Source organism: Lepidothrix coronata, unplaced genomic scaffold, assembly GCF_001604755.1.
Source record: "Lepidothrix coronata isolate B3197 unplaced genomic scaffold, Lepidothrix_coronata-1.0 Scaffold12, whole genome shotgun sequence".
In the NCBI taxonomy this organism is placed as follows: domain Eukaryota; kingdom Metazoa; phylum Chordata; class Aves; order Passeriformes; family Pipridae; genus Lepidothrix; species Lepidothrix coronata.
The window spans coordinates 79,968-95,611 of record NW_016690192.1 but is presented as its reverse complement, the minus strand read 5'-3'; the positions used below and the strand labels follow the sequence as shown (position 1 = coordinate 95,611).

General features: G+C 41.6%; 1 protein-coding gene across 1 annotated transcript in view; it reads left to right on the top strand.

The window, feature by feature from the left end:
* LOC108492900 (metalloprotease TIKI2-like) overlaps nucleotides 1–15,644 on the top strand; it is a 273,870-nt gene that overhangs the window by 235,283 nt on the left and 22,943 nt on the right. The window lies entirely within an intron of this gene.

Genomic DNA, 15,644 nt, shown 5'->3' with positions numbered 1-15,644 from the left:
ATGTGTCAGGGTGAATGTTAAAGTTGTAGTGAAATAAGTAAAAAATAAGTATTTATGAGAGCTGTGACACTTTCATTAGAAACAACTGAGTTAATTGAGAAAAAAGGTGGACCTGAGAAGGAGAGATTTGGGATCCTTTCCCTTCTGAGACAGGGAAAAATGCACACTTTTTTCTTTTATGTGGGTGGAATAACCTCCCTGTAGGGTTGCTGCAGTTCTTAATCCTACTGTAAACCTTTGGATCTTTCACTTGATCTGAGCCCGAGGATCATACTCCCTTCACTAGCTTCCTTCCCTCAGAAGAAAAGCAAACCCATTATTTAGGGGGTTCACTGACAGCATAATTTACAGTAAGAGGTGTATAGGGATGAAATGGGGTTCATCTGCATGCACTGGCAAATTTATTGCCTCGTCTAACATTGGAGAATATGACTACTCAATGCTTAAAGTATTTAGTTATGAAAATATGCACATTACATTTTCATGTTCCCATGTGCCTTTAAAATATCCTCCTTTGCAATTTGATTGTCTTTGTGTCTACCTTACTGCCACGAAGTCTGAGTCAGTCCAAGTAACTCTGAGGGGAGGGGGAAAGTTGAAGAAAATCTCTAAAATGTGGTAGAAAAGCAAAGTCAATTTACAAGTTCTCAACCATAGAAACTTAATAATCCTTTAAGCATCACATTACTTAGGGACAGTGTATCTGTGTGTTCTTTAGGCTACATTTAAATGCTGGACACCTGAAAGAATGGAATTTAGAACTTGCTACAAAAAAAAAATCTGGGAAAGAACAAGATAATTCATGGCGTTGGAGTATGAATATGGAACAGAACTTCTCAGGAATTTTGTGCTTGACTAGTTCACCCAGTGGGACATTCACTTTTCTCTATAATCAGATTTTGTTCTTGGCAAAATTTCTTTTTTCGTGTGAAAAAATTGTTTCATATTCCATATGATTCTGTTCCTTGGGAACTTGCACACAGGGCCACTGGGGAACGTGGGCTTGCTTCTTTTTGCTCAAGGGCAGCCTGCTCACAGAGCTGTCCTGAAGCCAGTGCTAAAGTTTCTAAGTTTTTTGCTGCTCTGCAGCCTATCAGTTTTAGGAGATCTGTATCTCATACTCCATAAACTATCTAATAGTAAACTTACAGAGCCTTGGAGACTTCAAAAGTTCGGAGCTCGTTCTTACCTTCTTTCCTAGCCAATTTTTGGAGTTCTTCTTTCCACAGGAGAAGCTGATTTTTTTCATCCTCCTTCTGCTTCCAGCCAACTGTAATGCAGATATTTTCACCTTAGGTCATTAGTATGAGATGAAAATTTTTGGTTTATAGTTACTACAGATAAAGCTGGTCCAAACTGCACTGAAGTCAACAATTTCAATTGTTGGCTTCCATTGGTGCCAGTAGCTTTTAGAGGTCATCATTATTATGAGATAGTTGTTGATTCTCTCCTGTCTTTTGTGGTGAGGAGCCATGAGGGAATCGGTAGAAAACTAGGAGTATGTTCACACAGTTGTGCAAATGCTCACTATAGTCAGTGTAAAAAGACTGGCTTTTCCAGAGTAAGGCTCATGGGTGTCTTAGACAATTGGCCCAACTTGCTTGCAGTAGGTATCTGACTAGTTTTAGATGGCTAATCATTTTGTGAGATTAATTGCCCTCCTATTTGAAGGACTTGGGACACATTCAAGTTGGACAGTGTAACTAGACTCACTTAAGCCTTTGGAAAAACTGCACCATCCCCTCTCCAGCGCTGTATTGAAACAGTGAGGTTGTGTGACTTTGTTTGTGTGTTCAGCCTGTACTTGTCCTGTGGATTGATGGCCTCCCTCCCAAGTGATATCAATCTGGGCTGAAGTGGAGCTGCACTTTGTAACAGCTCAAGGGGCACAAAGGTATCAAGTGGTATTGTGTGCTTTGAAAGATGTCGTTTATCTAAGGAAGTTTGTGGTCTGTTTGCTGTCACTCTGTCTTTGCAGAGCCAACTTCCCTTACCTTCACTATCGCGTTGTCAGGCAAAGAGACCTCACACGTTAGGACAGATAGCTTTTCCACTCCCAGAGCTGACTTCTTTTCCTTCAGCAAGTGGGCTGAAGTTGTGGTCTGTGTTGGCAATCAATAGAGCTGCTTGATTCAGCATGAGTGTAATTGCTAGTAATTTTGCTTGCAAAACATAAGTTCTTAAAAAGGCAACAGGATTTCTGTCAATGAAGAAGATAATGACTTTTCTCATTGTCGCTTTCACTTAAAATTCCTTCAATAATAGTGTCTTAGAAAAAAACAGCCAGGGATACAGTTTTCTACATAGGATTTCACTGAGTAGTACGTTTCATCTTTCAGGAGGGATCAGATGTGCATAGGGACATTCTCTGAAGTTTAAATAGGGTTAGAAACCCTCCAGAACAGCGTTGTGTGATGGGTGGTGTGGCCAAATGACCCCCTGTGGATCTTGTTGTGGCATGCTGTGAACTTTACTGAAACCTTTCTGAACTGCCCCCACAAGTCGAAGGTCACTCTAACCCACATCTGTGATGTGATCTTCTGTCATTTCTTGTGCAAAACAGTCTCACTTTTAACAACTCATGGTGTCTCAGCCAAGCCAGGTGACTTCATGCTGGCCACAACCCAGCTTTGGGTCTGAAATGACTGTGTGGTTGTCCCTTGAGGAGAAGATGGTGAAGGGTCAGACTGAGATGCGTGTGGATCAGCTGCTCCTCCTAGTTAAGTGCTAGTAGTAGGAGCAGGAATGCCAAAAGGAGTTAAGTTCTTATAACAGGAATAGTAAATTAAGGATGGTGAATTTATGAAGCACTTGTCACAGTAAAGAACTTAGAATGCCAGAATGCATTTTCGTGTCACGATCATTGAATCATTTTTATGAGAAGTCGGAGTAAATTCATATGTAATCTGTAAAGTTTGTAGAGAGTTTAATTCATCCAGGAAATCATGTGTTGGGAATTCTGTACCCAGCTCCAGATCAGATATACTTCAGAGAAGCGTTAAGGTTTTAAAATCCTTCCACAAGCCAAACTGATCTCCAGAACCTTTGGAGTTTCACCCTTCTCTGGACCTCATGCCCCATGCAAGTGAACATCATGCCAATATGTTTCCCATTTCCTGGGGATTAAACTGCTGTGTTTGATGACTCAGGACTTTCCAAGAAAGCAGCTCAGTCACTCATTGTCTGAAGCGGCCTCAGGTGCCTCAGAGGACATGTTTTCTCTTGCACAGTGATTCATGATTTCAGACCAGAGGATCAACTATCTTTCGGTTTTTTTATTTCCCACAAAGTTAATTAATAAAACAAATTTCTGTTAGTGGGTGTTGAAAGACTTTGGCTTTCCACCTACACTCCCAAATGCTCTGCATTCCAGGGAGAATGAAAAATGGACCTGTGAACAGAAACAGGAGGGAGGAAAAATGGGTCAGATGCTGTAGATGGATGTAGACACAGTGGCTGTCAAGTGACATGATGGAAGAACTTCCTGAATGAAGACAGTTTCTTGCAATTGTGATTGCTAAAAACACACTACTACACTAATCCAATTTTGGAACTCACATATGCAAATTTAGAGAGAAATTTTGGGGCCAGACACAAAGAGTGTCTGACAAAAACTGAATTCTCTGTTTATGCCTCCCTGTTGACCTCTTGCTCAGGCGGGCAGCCATGTGGAACACAGTTGTTCTGCTTGTGAAAACTGGATCCTTTGCCACTCCAGTTCATCAGGAGAAGCACCTGGAGGACTCACCCAGTCGTGGCCACTGTGGATCAGGCTATGCCCATCTGTCTGCCTCATCTGTAGCCCCACCATAGAACAAAATTTTTCATCAGCATGAAGAATTAAGACAAAATTTACACCCAACATGATCATAACTTCTGTTGACTTCAGGGAGAAAACAGTTGGTCCCACAGCGGGCCAGAGTTGAGAGAAGGTCTAGATGTGGGATATTTCCCCTTCCCACTGCTACATGGGACGTCAGACCAGCTCACAACTCTGTAGTGCCACTGTCTGCTGATGGCAGCTTGCAGAGGAAGAGACCTTATTTGGTGCTCTTATTTGTGAGAAAGAGCACACTGGGGCCTTATTCCATTGCCTTCCAGTCAAGTCAGGGATACTAAGATTTTCCTGCTAACCTGTAGCATCTCAGCAGCAAAGTCATAGACAGACTCCAAGTGCTTTGGTACCCAGTGCCCTAGATTTGCATCTCCTGTCATATGAGCCCAGCTTCACATTTCTGAATCTCTCTAGCAAAAATAAAGGCAGTCACGGAAATATCTCTTGGGTCAGCATGTCCCTGCTTGTGTTTGAACGGCTGATATGAATATGGAGTCCCCAGTGATCGAAGTGCACGTTCAGAGATGAGCCCCATGTTGTGTTTTAAGGGAGCACAGCACTTTGAAACAAGGATGAAGCAGGAGCAAATTGGGATGAAGGATGTGGGGCATTAACTACTTTACAAGAAATCCCTGCTGGAGAGACATGGTCAGTGTTCCAAAGTTTTCCTTGGAGAGTGCTTGGAAGTTGCATACCAGCCTATTTGTGGAAAGCTAAACAGTTTCCTATTGTCCTTGCTGTGAAACGCTTCCCAGATAAACACTTTCCCCCTCTCCATTGAAGAAAAATGATACAGCCTGTCCAGAGCTCTAACACAGGGGACTACACTGGGCTGCTGCTCAGCCTTGCCAGAGTTGCTGGTTTCTGTTGGCACTGAGCTTTGCTAAGGGCTCTAGCTCATATACATGCCAGCATCATTAAGGAAAAGCTCTGTTATTGAGTGAGACTGGGATAATCTTCAAGGCTTTAAGAATGTTGTGTGCCCACGTCTTTGGGTTCATTATACCCCTGGAATGTAAATCCCAATCCACAGTGGATAAACAAGGTTCACATGGATCTCAAATGCTTCTGTGGTATTGTCTCTTCCAGAAGGGGGAAGAAAACATTGGTAGCTGAAATAAACTCACTGGGGTTATTTAGCCTGGAGGAAAGGAGGCTCAGGGGGGACCTTATCGCTCTCTACAGCCACCTGAAAGGGGGTTGTAGTCAGTTGGGGGTTGGTCTCTTACCCCAAGTAACAAGCAGTAGGAGAAGAGGAAATGGCCTCGAGTTGAGGGTTGCCGTGCATTGGAACAGGCTACCAGGGGAAGTGGTGGAGTCACCATCCCTAAAGGGATTTAAAGGGTGTGTAGATGTGGCACTTTGGGACATGGTTTAGTGGTGAATGTGGCTGTGCTGGGTTAACAGTTGGACTTGATGATCTTAAAGGTCTTTTCCAACTTAAACAATTCTGTGATTCTACAAAGAGAGCAGTAAATCTCTGCTGCTGTAGTGGGTTTAGGTTGTAACATTGCCTGCATTTGTGGCATTTTAAGTCATTTTAAGGAATTATTCCTAACACCCACAGAGTCAAGGCATCATATTCCAGCACAAGGAAGATCCAGAAGTCCCTCCATGAACTTGGGAGAGAAAAAGCTGATTTTTGAAATCAGTAGTTCTAAGAATCAAGGCTGTCTAACACCAGGTTAATACTGGTGGTGTTTCAGTCCAGGTCAGTGGATGGCTTTTCCTCTCCTTCTCTTCTCCTGGCAGGTGCAGATCTGCAGGACCTTGTGCGTCCTCACCTCTGACTCCAGTTTGGGCACACATATGGTTTTGCTGGGTCCCTCTATCTTTTCATCATGGTACCTCCCAGGCTGAAGACCTCTTCCCGGGAGGAGTGTGTCATTCCACTTGCTGACCTGCAGTCAGTGGATGCAATAGATGCACAGATTCACTTTTTGCCACCATTTTGTCAAAGCAAACCTGACTTTGTGACAAAGGAATGGTCTTTCTTCTCTAGAGGCATGGGATTTCTTGCTAACGTTAAATGAGAATTTTACACTTGCATCAAACTTGTACGTAGATTCAGTTTTAGGTCGCAAATGAAACTGGGAATTGGAACTTCCACTGACATTTAGCAGGCACTGAGGTTTTAAATGCCTGAGGCAATTTTAGAAACATTCCCCTCAAGGAGAAAGGCCATTGACTTGAAAGAAAGCAGAGCTAACAAGGGGTTTGTTTGTTTGTTTTACAAATGCAGCCATGAATTTAGGGCCATTCCTATATATTCAGGCATTCATACTTGAATATATGATAGCACATGCATACATAATAGCAGCCATTGCTGAATGGTCAACCATTCCCACTCAAGTCAGTGAAAGGCAGCACATGAAATCCACAGAAAACCGGGAGAGGTTTAAATGGGGAGCAGGATACTGATTTTATTTTCTTCTTTCACTATTGGGGTGCACTGTCCCACTTCCCTCCTTCTTTACCTTTCCTGCCTTTCCCATAACCTAATTTGGTCACTCTTGAAGTGTTCCAGCTTTGTGTAGTGATAAGAAGCAAATGTGACTGCTAGAACCTGTGCCAGATGCCAGGCATAGTTTTGATGAGTCTTTGACATCTGTTTGCCTTGTGATATTACATGTTTTTCTGTAGCTAGGCAGTGCTACAAGTACTCAGTCAACTGTGATACCCTCTCAAAAGACTGGCACTTAGATAAAGCATTTCAAGGCAAACAAACAAATAGATAAACACATGCAACACATGCACATACAATGGAGGGAGGAAGCTTCCTAACAGGGACTTAACTGTACTCTGGGGAGCAGCAGAACAAATGGATTTCATTTTCCTGGTGTTTCACTTTGTGCTGTGTAGGGTTCTCTGCATGGGAAGAAAGCTGGCCTTAATTGCTGGGTTTGTCTATGTTTTTTGTGTGTATGCAGTTTATGTATAAGTTGGGTCTGCTCAAGCTTATAAGGAGTCATTTGTCATTTGTGCTCACAAAGCTCCCCAGTGAAAGTTTCAACCACTGCCCATCCCCAGTCTAATTTTCCTTGACAAATTTCCTTGACAAATGAAGTCTGCAGAGGTTACACAAAGGGCACCTGAGGATCTTGCTATCTCTTTGGTCAAGGAAGCCAGATGCCTCCTGGATATTCAAGCTGTAGTTCAAGGTCCAATCTCATAAGTTTCAATTAGCAACCAAAAAAGAGAATGTAAACCCTTCTTTTCTTCCTTAAGGTTTCAGCAGCAATGTTCATGCTTTGTTAATGAAGTATTTTAGTGAAGGATGAATTTGTCGGACATAAATAAGCATTTGATACAAGCAGTTTCATCAGCATGAGTTGATACAGAGAGGGAACCTGGGTGAAATGAGGCTAATACATACAGAGACCTTATGTGAAGTCTGTTAGCATTACAGTAGACAGAACAGCATTAGACATTAAAGCAAGTGGAGTTTGGAGGGAGGACTCTTCTGCTTTCATCACATTTTGAGGGCTCTGTCCATTACCGACCAGTAAAAATGCCCACAGACAGGCTGAAGTGTTGCCTGAATAGGGTTCCTGACAACTGTTTTGTTCTTTTCTTGGAAACACTCAGGCCGTGTGATAAAGACAATGCCAGTGGGCTATAACAGTATTTTGGAGAAAGGCAGAGTGGCTCTGTGTTCCTTTTTTTAGCTCAGCAGCATCAATGGCTGAGCAGATCAGATGTTTTGTGGTGTTGGCTTTGGAGAGGAATACTGGGTTCAGTATTACAGAGATGTGGGATCTCTTGCAGACATGGTCTGCTTATGGCTCTTTGGTTCCACACTTCTTCCTGCTGCTCAGTTTAAGTGGTCCATGTCTCTCTCCTTCCAGTGATAGCAGCTACTTATGAGCCTTCGTTATCTCTCGTCTTGCAGCTGTAAGAGCCTTGACTGAACAAGGTACTTCAGGAAGGCAAGTTGCCGTGCTTGTACTGGTTTGTGATCCGCCCAGTATCTCATCCCTACCAGGACTCAGCTTCCAGAGCATCAGACAGAAGTGCAAGGAAGCAGCACCAGGCAAATGCTGAATAATCTGCCCTTAGTTTAAGTCTGAAGTCAGTGAAAATGTTGTAGTCCTTCAAGCGAGGCATTTAGTGCCTTGCTCAGCTGATGTCTCTGTAGAGAGTTTTTATTTTTAAGATGTAATGGAAAATATGCACTCCTGTAGACGTATCTTTTCTCTGGAGGATCCAGCAGAGAAGGAAAACTAATTCCCAGTGGAAACAATCTGGAAGCAGAAGTCAATTTGGATTGCAAATGAGCAAGATACAGACCACAGTTGTGTATTAGCTGTAATTCTACTGAGGAATCAAGTCAAGCAACCAGTTTGGGGTTTTATTGTCAGTCAGCTTCTTAATCTTGAAAACTGTCTGGATGACAGCTGCTGGAATGAAGCAAATTCATCCTCACTTTCTTTTCTGTGCTTAAACCAAAGTCAGGAATGTTTTGGGAATAAGAACAAGAGATGAGAATAGTTTTGCAACAGAGTTAGCAAACCTGCCTTTATGCATGGCTGTACAGCTCTGTCCCAGGGAGGAGCAGACAGCCATAGGCATCAGGAGTTCCACTGACTAAAAGTGGAGGTAGGATACAGACAAGTTGTAGTGAGTATGTCCAGTTTGATTGTGGCAGCTAGAGGAGAAAGAAGGATTTGTTCAGCCCTTGACTTGCTCTCCAGTCCCTGGGGTCTGAGATTGTAACTGCTGAGATGAGTGGTGGCATTTGTTCTGAGACACTGCCCAAACCACTGTAAATATGCTGTAGAATCACAACTGGCCCAAAACTGAAGCCCAAACCAAAACTTTGGAAATGTCACAGTTAGACTTCAAGAAACTTCGTGTTGCAGACTGGGCCTAAATGGGTGAGAATCTTATGCTTTGCAGAACCTGTTGAATGATGGAAGTTAATTCCATCCAATTTTTTAGGAAAAATCTGCTGTGTGTAATTAATATGACATCATCTCAAAGAAACATAGAAAGATCAGAGAGTTTAGAAACAGAAAAGAGAGATTGCATTCCCCAGTAATAAGTCCACCATTGTTCTTTATTGAAGCAATATATGTGTGTTTATTAAAAGTTATTAAAAGAAAAGAGCAATATATTTACTCATGTTAACAATGGTTTTCAAGCAATAACAGACAAAAAATGTGTGGAAGAAACCTGTGAAAATCTTCCAGTTCCATAAAAAATGCAACCCTAAAATCTTCTTTTGTGCTGTAATACCATCACTGTAGATTTATCAAAAACCTTGTATGTTCTTGGCAAATTTGGACAAAAGTCAGGATTTCCAATCCAGAGGTAAAGCCAAACTACCCAGGCAGAAGTAACTTAGGACTGAATCATTGTGGTGGTAATAAGACAGTGGAGATTTAGGGAATAGAGCCTGAGATGAGGCTTTGTGGGCCACAAGGTTCTTATTTGCTATTAATATGGGAAATGGAAGCAAGACTGGAGGGTCGACCCATCCTTCCTCTGGGGGCACAGCCCATCCTCTGGAGTGTGCAGATTACAGTTTTCATGAAAGATGCATAAACAAAGGATTATTCAGTTCAAGAACTGAGCCAAAAACTTGAGAAGGGGAAATAAGTTCAGAGCAATTTGAAATGGAACATTCTGAGGATATTTTTGAAAGCAGGAATTGGGTTTTGTTGGGATTTGTCAATTTTATATATTAGTTGGGTTTTTCTTTTTAATTGAGATCAATTTCTGAACAAAAAAGGGCGCTTTGTAGCATTTAAGTCTTTGAAAACAGAAGACTAAAAAGAAAAATTAAAAGCTTTGTTCAGAAAATGCTGAAATGAAACATTTTTAGTTTTCTGAAATAAAAGAATTCGCATGAAAATGTGGAAATGACACGTTACAAATGTTTCAGCTGCCCGAATTCATTCTTTCACCGAATTCAGCCCCTCCAGTTGCAGACCGCTTGTGTTTCTTCTCCTGTGCCCTAGACCAGCTCCACTTTTAATGAAATGGAATAAATAACAGAAGTTTTACTTGTTTCTCTTATTTTAAAGTTTCTCAAACTGGGAAGGAGAACATGACCATCCATGGGAATATCTTCACAAGCTTTTCACTTCATTTATGCACAGAGTTGAGGGTTTGCACAAGTGTATGTGTATACTGAGGACTAAATTCAGTTTCAAACTAAGGCTACAGTTCTTGAGCAACAGCGATTTTTCCCAGAGAAATAGTCTGACATGGATTCTGAGTACAGAGATACCATCCAAGTTTGGGGTGGACTGTAATCTAATTTAACTACTTAACCTAATTTAGCTGCTCATGAGATGTAGTTGACTCTGGTGCAAAGAAAAAAACAACTTTGTTTCCAAGTTCTGTTAGTCTACAGGCAACTACATCCTAAATGTTATAACCTCATTATAATTAAGCTGATCAGGGAAGTGAACAATCAGGGATTTTGCAGGTATTCTCTTTTGCTGTCACTCGAGCCCAAATTTGTCCTCAGTTATTTACAGCACTTAACCTGAAGCAGCTCAGATAATTCTCTGACCTCTTTTCTGGAGTTGCTCTCTTTTAGAGGAAAATATATATATGCTTTCATCTTGAAGGAGATTATCTCTGTGGTGGTATGCACTGGTGTCACATGGTTATGTGAGGGTCCGTGGTCTCAATCCATGCTTCCCACCACTAGTAAGAGGCCTTATAAACTGTGCTGGGGTGGGTTAGGATTTCTGCCTGCTTTTCTGTTCTTTTGTTTGCTGCTCTCCCAAGAGCTTTGAAAATCTGAGTTTCATCCTGGCGTGGAAGAGAAGAAAAAAAAAAAAAGTAAAACTCCTCGTGGGACAGGACATTCTGGTGCCCATCTTGTGGGTGTGCATGACTCTCTGAGAGATGCGTAAGGAAAGAAAAGCCAGAAGCAGATGTCTCTGTGGCCTGTGGCGAGGGGAGCGAGGATGCATGCGAGGGACTGACAAATTCCTGCCCCGACAAAGACACCCAAACTGGAATTTATGAGAATGCATCTATAATAAAACCCTTTTAACTTACTGTCTGGCTGTCATCCGGGTGCATCCCAGGAACGGTGGCATAAGGATAAAGCTGCCACATCACACATTCCTTGCTATCACCGCAGCTTCTCTCTTGATGAAACAAAATCTCCCCTTGTCTGACAGTTCTGAGAACTGAAGCAAGAAAACCTCAGCGATGTTGCTGTACTTGGAAGCCCGTGCAAAGCATGGCAGTCTCCTGAGCAAAACTTTTCCATCGCTCCTGCTACAAAGTCAAGATGCAAATAGCAAATTGGCAGGCTTGGATTTTAGAAGATTCTGCACATGTCTGAGGGAACAGAAACGTTACCGCAAGATTGCTGAAAAAATAGATTGATGGTTTAGTTGCGTGGAAGATGTGTATCATCAGCAAAGGAATGTCTTCTCGTGAGCTAAAGCAAGGGCAAGTCCCTGGCCCTGTGGAAGCCCAGGGGAGGCTTGATGGGACTCACACCAAACGTTGCTGGCGTTACTCTGGCAGGGTCAGTAGCTAAAGGCGTAGCTGGGGTCTGCCCTGCCTGATGCCTCCCTGAAACAATTGTCCATGAATCAGTAGTTGGGAAAATCCCTGTTGGCGGGGACAAGGTGGGGTGCAAGGTGCAGTGTTAAACCCCACAGATCCTCTGTTGGTGGAGAAAGGTGGGCTATTCATAAGGGCTGTTCAGAGCAGGAGCGAAATGTGGTGCTCTTGATTTGCCCTGCAGAGGGGTTTTGAACCCCAGAGATGGTCACAGCCCTCTTGAGCTGAGGAATCTGATGTGAGGGGTAGGAAGATGCTTGCCTGGGCAGGGAGAAAGGCATAGCTTGGGGGCTTGGGGTTGGAGTTTAATGAAAGTGAACAATTTTAAGCCTGATAATTATGAAAAGAAGATATTGCAGGACTTCATGGTGCTAATTTAATTTTTCTGACCAGATCAACACGATAACCCTAGCAAATCCCAACAATGAGCCAATTTTCAATTGTCAGTGCCAGCATAGAGCAGCACTGGAGACCACAAGGCAAAGAGAGAAATGCTGAGACAGCCTAATGGAGCATCCAGCTCAGCCCAAACAACTTACATGTTTTGTTTTGTTCTTTTAATTCTTGAAAAGAATTAGAAAAGGATGGCAAATTTCACCAGAAGTGAAAGAAAACCACAGAGGTCTTTGTCTGTGGATTAAGCATTTTCAAGAGCTAGCAAGAATAAATGTTTCCCTGTTTTCACTCTGTTTTCTGTACCTTAGGACCAAGCCACGTAGGATATTTACTGAGACTCCAAAGTTTTCTTGTTTGGACTTTGTTGTTTTAGAGAACTTGTTTTGCAGAACTGCACATCCCAGGGAAGGAAACTAAGGTCAGAGATGAGAAAAAACCCACCTAAGGGCCTGAAATAATTTTAATTTCTCCAGGACCACCCTGTGTGGGAATGATACATTTAAAAATGGGTGGAACCTCTAAGCCTGGAATTGTATCAGCTTATTCATGAAAAATCTCAGAGATCTTTGCGTGGACCAAGATATTTGGTGGTACTTTCTCACTCTTTCTTCAGAAAAGGCACGGTGGCCTCACAAACTGAAAACTAGCCTTGCTTTTTCTCTGGCTTTAAAAATAGCTATGTATCTTGAAAAGCTGTCTCAGCAATAGTGAAGGAATGGAAAAAAAAGTCCATTATATCCCCATGGTTTCATACAGTGCAGCTGTGCTAACAGAGTGCATGGAGACCGAGACTGGGGGAAAGGCACGAAATAGTCCATGAAACGAGCAGTTGAATCCAACAGTAAAGCTTCACTTAATGGGGAGATTGATTGTCCAGGTATCCTATTGCAGATGGCAGGGTTTTGTCTTTATTTTTTAGGATAAAATCCAGAATATTGATAGATTCAAGCCCTTTGTATTAATAACATTTTTACTGAAATCGGTGGGAAAGATATCTTCTTTTGGGAAGTCTATCTTACTTAAAAATAAAATCTTTAAATATTCTTACATTGTATTTGGATTAAATATCCATATTTTGTTTTGATTTTACTTCTGATTGAGTGTCTGTAGGATGACAGTCAGATTTGAAAACAACCAGGTTATAATTAAATGATTACCTTTTATAATATTTTTGTTTACATTTATGTAATGCAACGTAGTTATTATTTTTATATCATAATATAATGTAGTTATTGTAACTATTTATTAGATCAGTTTAAAAAGCATTTTCATTTTGTTTTGAAAGGAGCAAGCATGCATCAACACACAGCCTTCAACAGTCCTTCTTAGGTCTTGGTGCAATTATTAGTAGTACGGGAATAATGGAACAAACATCCACCAAATGAAATATGCAGTTGCCACAGTGGAGCTATTCCCCCTGAGTCAACTCTGAAGTACAAGTGGTTAGTTTATAACCCTCTTTAGGTTACAACATTTTAACGTTCCTTCAGTGTTTATTTATTCTCTTCCCAAAGAATGTTCTGAAATATCGAGTTTACAACCTGTGGCTCATGTGACGGTAGTGGAAACAATTAAGCTAGAAACTTTCAAAGCCACCACTGGGATTTTGATGCCCAACTCATTAATTTTAATAAGAAGGGAGCTGCCAGTCTCTTAAGTGGTTTCTAGAATCTCAACCCATAAAAACACCTCTCTACTGGTTCCAGTTTACAGTGCAAGGTAAACACGTGTAACAAAATAGTAGGTGTTAAAAGTTGGAAAGTATGTGTTCAGATGTCTCTAACACCATTCAAGGAACCAAACAGCAGCCCCAGCCTTGAACTGGCAGATGTAAGGGCTGCTCCTACCTTCAGCATCTCGGGGAATTTGGGGCACAGTTTGGGTGGCAAGGAGAAGAAAGTCAGTGGGAACATAAATCTTGGCAACAGCTCAGTTCCAGTGGCTTCTTGCCACCAGTTGGTGCTTGCTGACATTGCAGTGACCCACACGGTTTGTAGATGCTTCCAGGCCCTTCCTACCTGCCTAGACTGTCCTATCCAAGTTGCATCTTGATACCTGTGAGTCTGGAGATGGCTTTGCCTCGGCCATGAGCCTGTGTCACAGCCCAAGAATTCTTAAAGGCTTTGGAGAGCACCAAGAGCTCTCAAAGGAAATTGATGAAAACTCCCCCTCAACACGAAACATGGATGAAAGTCTTAACTGGGGAAAAATTCAGAACCAGTAGATCTGTCTGTGGTGTAAAATAGAGCGTGGAGTGAGTATGAATGTGTTTGAAAAGGACTTTCTGGGAGTCTGAATGCTTGGAAAAAGAGGAAAAAAATGTGATTTTTTTTGTGTCTTTTATTAATGAAATCAACCATGGAGAATTTTAGAATTAGTTGAAACAAGTGTCTTTTTCTTTTCTATATCTGTTGTGTGATGATCTCTGAAGAACTTCATGAATGTTGGCTGCAAGTGACAAAGTTAGTGTAGTTTTTGCCAGTGGGTCTCATAGTAGCAATGATTATCAGTAGTTATTGGAAGGACCTTTGGATGAAACACAATGCACTGGAAACAGAGATGACCATCTTGACTGGTATTGTAACAGACTTCAAAAAAATCAGAAAGAAAAAAAAAGCTTCCATTAGTGGTAGATGTGACTTTTTTGGAAGAGAACAAAATGTTCCATAAATGAAACATGTGGTTTCACTTGCGGCACATTTTGTACATTGTCACCAATGAAGTTTAGGATTTTTTATTACTTTTTCATTAAAATGTCTTACTGGTTTCACTCAGGAGGCAAAATTTTTCACGTGGCTTTAATTGTTTCTGTCATAAAAGTCATAGCATCCATGTAATAGAAATAGTTTTGCAGACCACAGCTTCATATTGCCTATTAATTCTCTCCCATTTTCTATACCTACAACTCATTGGCCCATCCCAGGGACAGGAAAAGTTCCTCTCTTGCAATTAAGACCGAACATGAACTTCTACTGAAGTTGAGGGGGTGGAGAAATAACTTTGTGTCAGTCCTGGTTTATTAGATTTTTGTTTCAGATATCTTAGCTCATAGTAAGTTCACATGGCTGCATACCAAAGGAGTGTGTATTGACTTTTTTCTAAAATCAGTGAAACACTAGAAGATGAAAATAAAAGGTCTTTTTCTGCATCGTTCCAGTCATATACAAGAGGTGGTAGTATTTCAAACAGCAAAGAGCTCTGGCAGTATTGTTTCAAGGAGTCTTTGGGCAGGTCATTTACCTCCTTTTTTCTACATTACCTGCTGGAGTTCAGGTCTCACATATCCCATCCCAGCAGCCTAGCTTCCATGCTTCTGTCATGAGTCTGGGCTTCCTTGTCACCAATCCTGACTCAGATGAGCAAGTATAATTCTTCTTGTAGTCAAAACAATGACTTGTTTTCCACAGATGATATCCAAAGTTGGAAAGAAAAAAGAAAGGCAGGAAAAATAATGAGATAACTAGTACTATCTCATAAATTTAAGATCAGCTTCTCTTAATGTATGTGTTTTCCTCAGAGAGAGTAGTTTTGCCAGACACAGTTGAGAGTCATTTGCCAGCTCAGAGAGAGTTTTGTTGTTTGACCTTCAGCCCAGCAGGGGAGGTGACTTACCACTGACTCTAAACCCTTTAAGAAGTAATTAAAGTGCCAGAAAACAGCAATAGTATATCCACTGCCTTTTCCCCTTTATTCACTTCAGTGTTTACTTTGAAGCTTCCTAGGAAATGCCACTGCTGTCTTTAGTTGCAGCCCCAGAGCAAAAGCCTTCCTCCTTGTGCACCTTCTCAGCCGTTAGGGGCACACAACAAGCAGTGTAGTCCTCTGCTTTCACTCTTTTTTTGGCATGTTTTCTTCCTTATTCATCAAATATTTA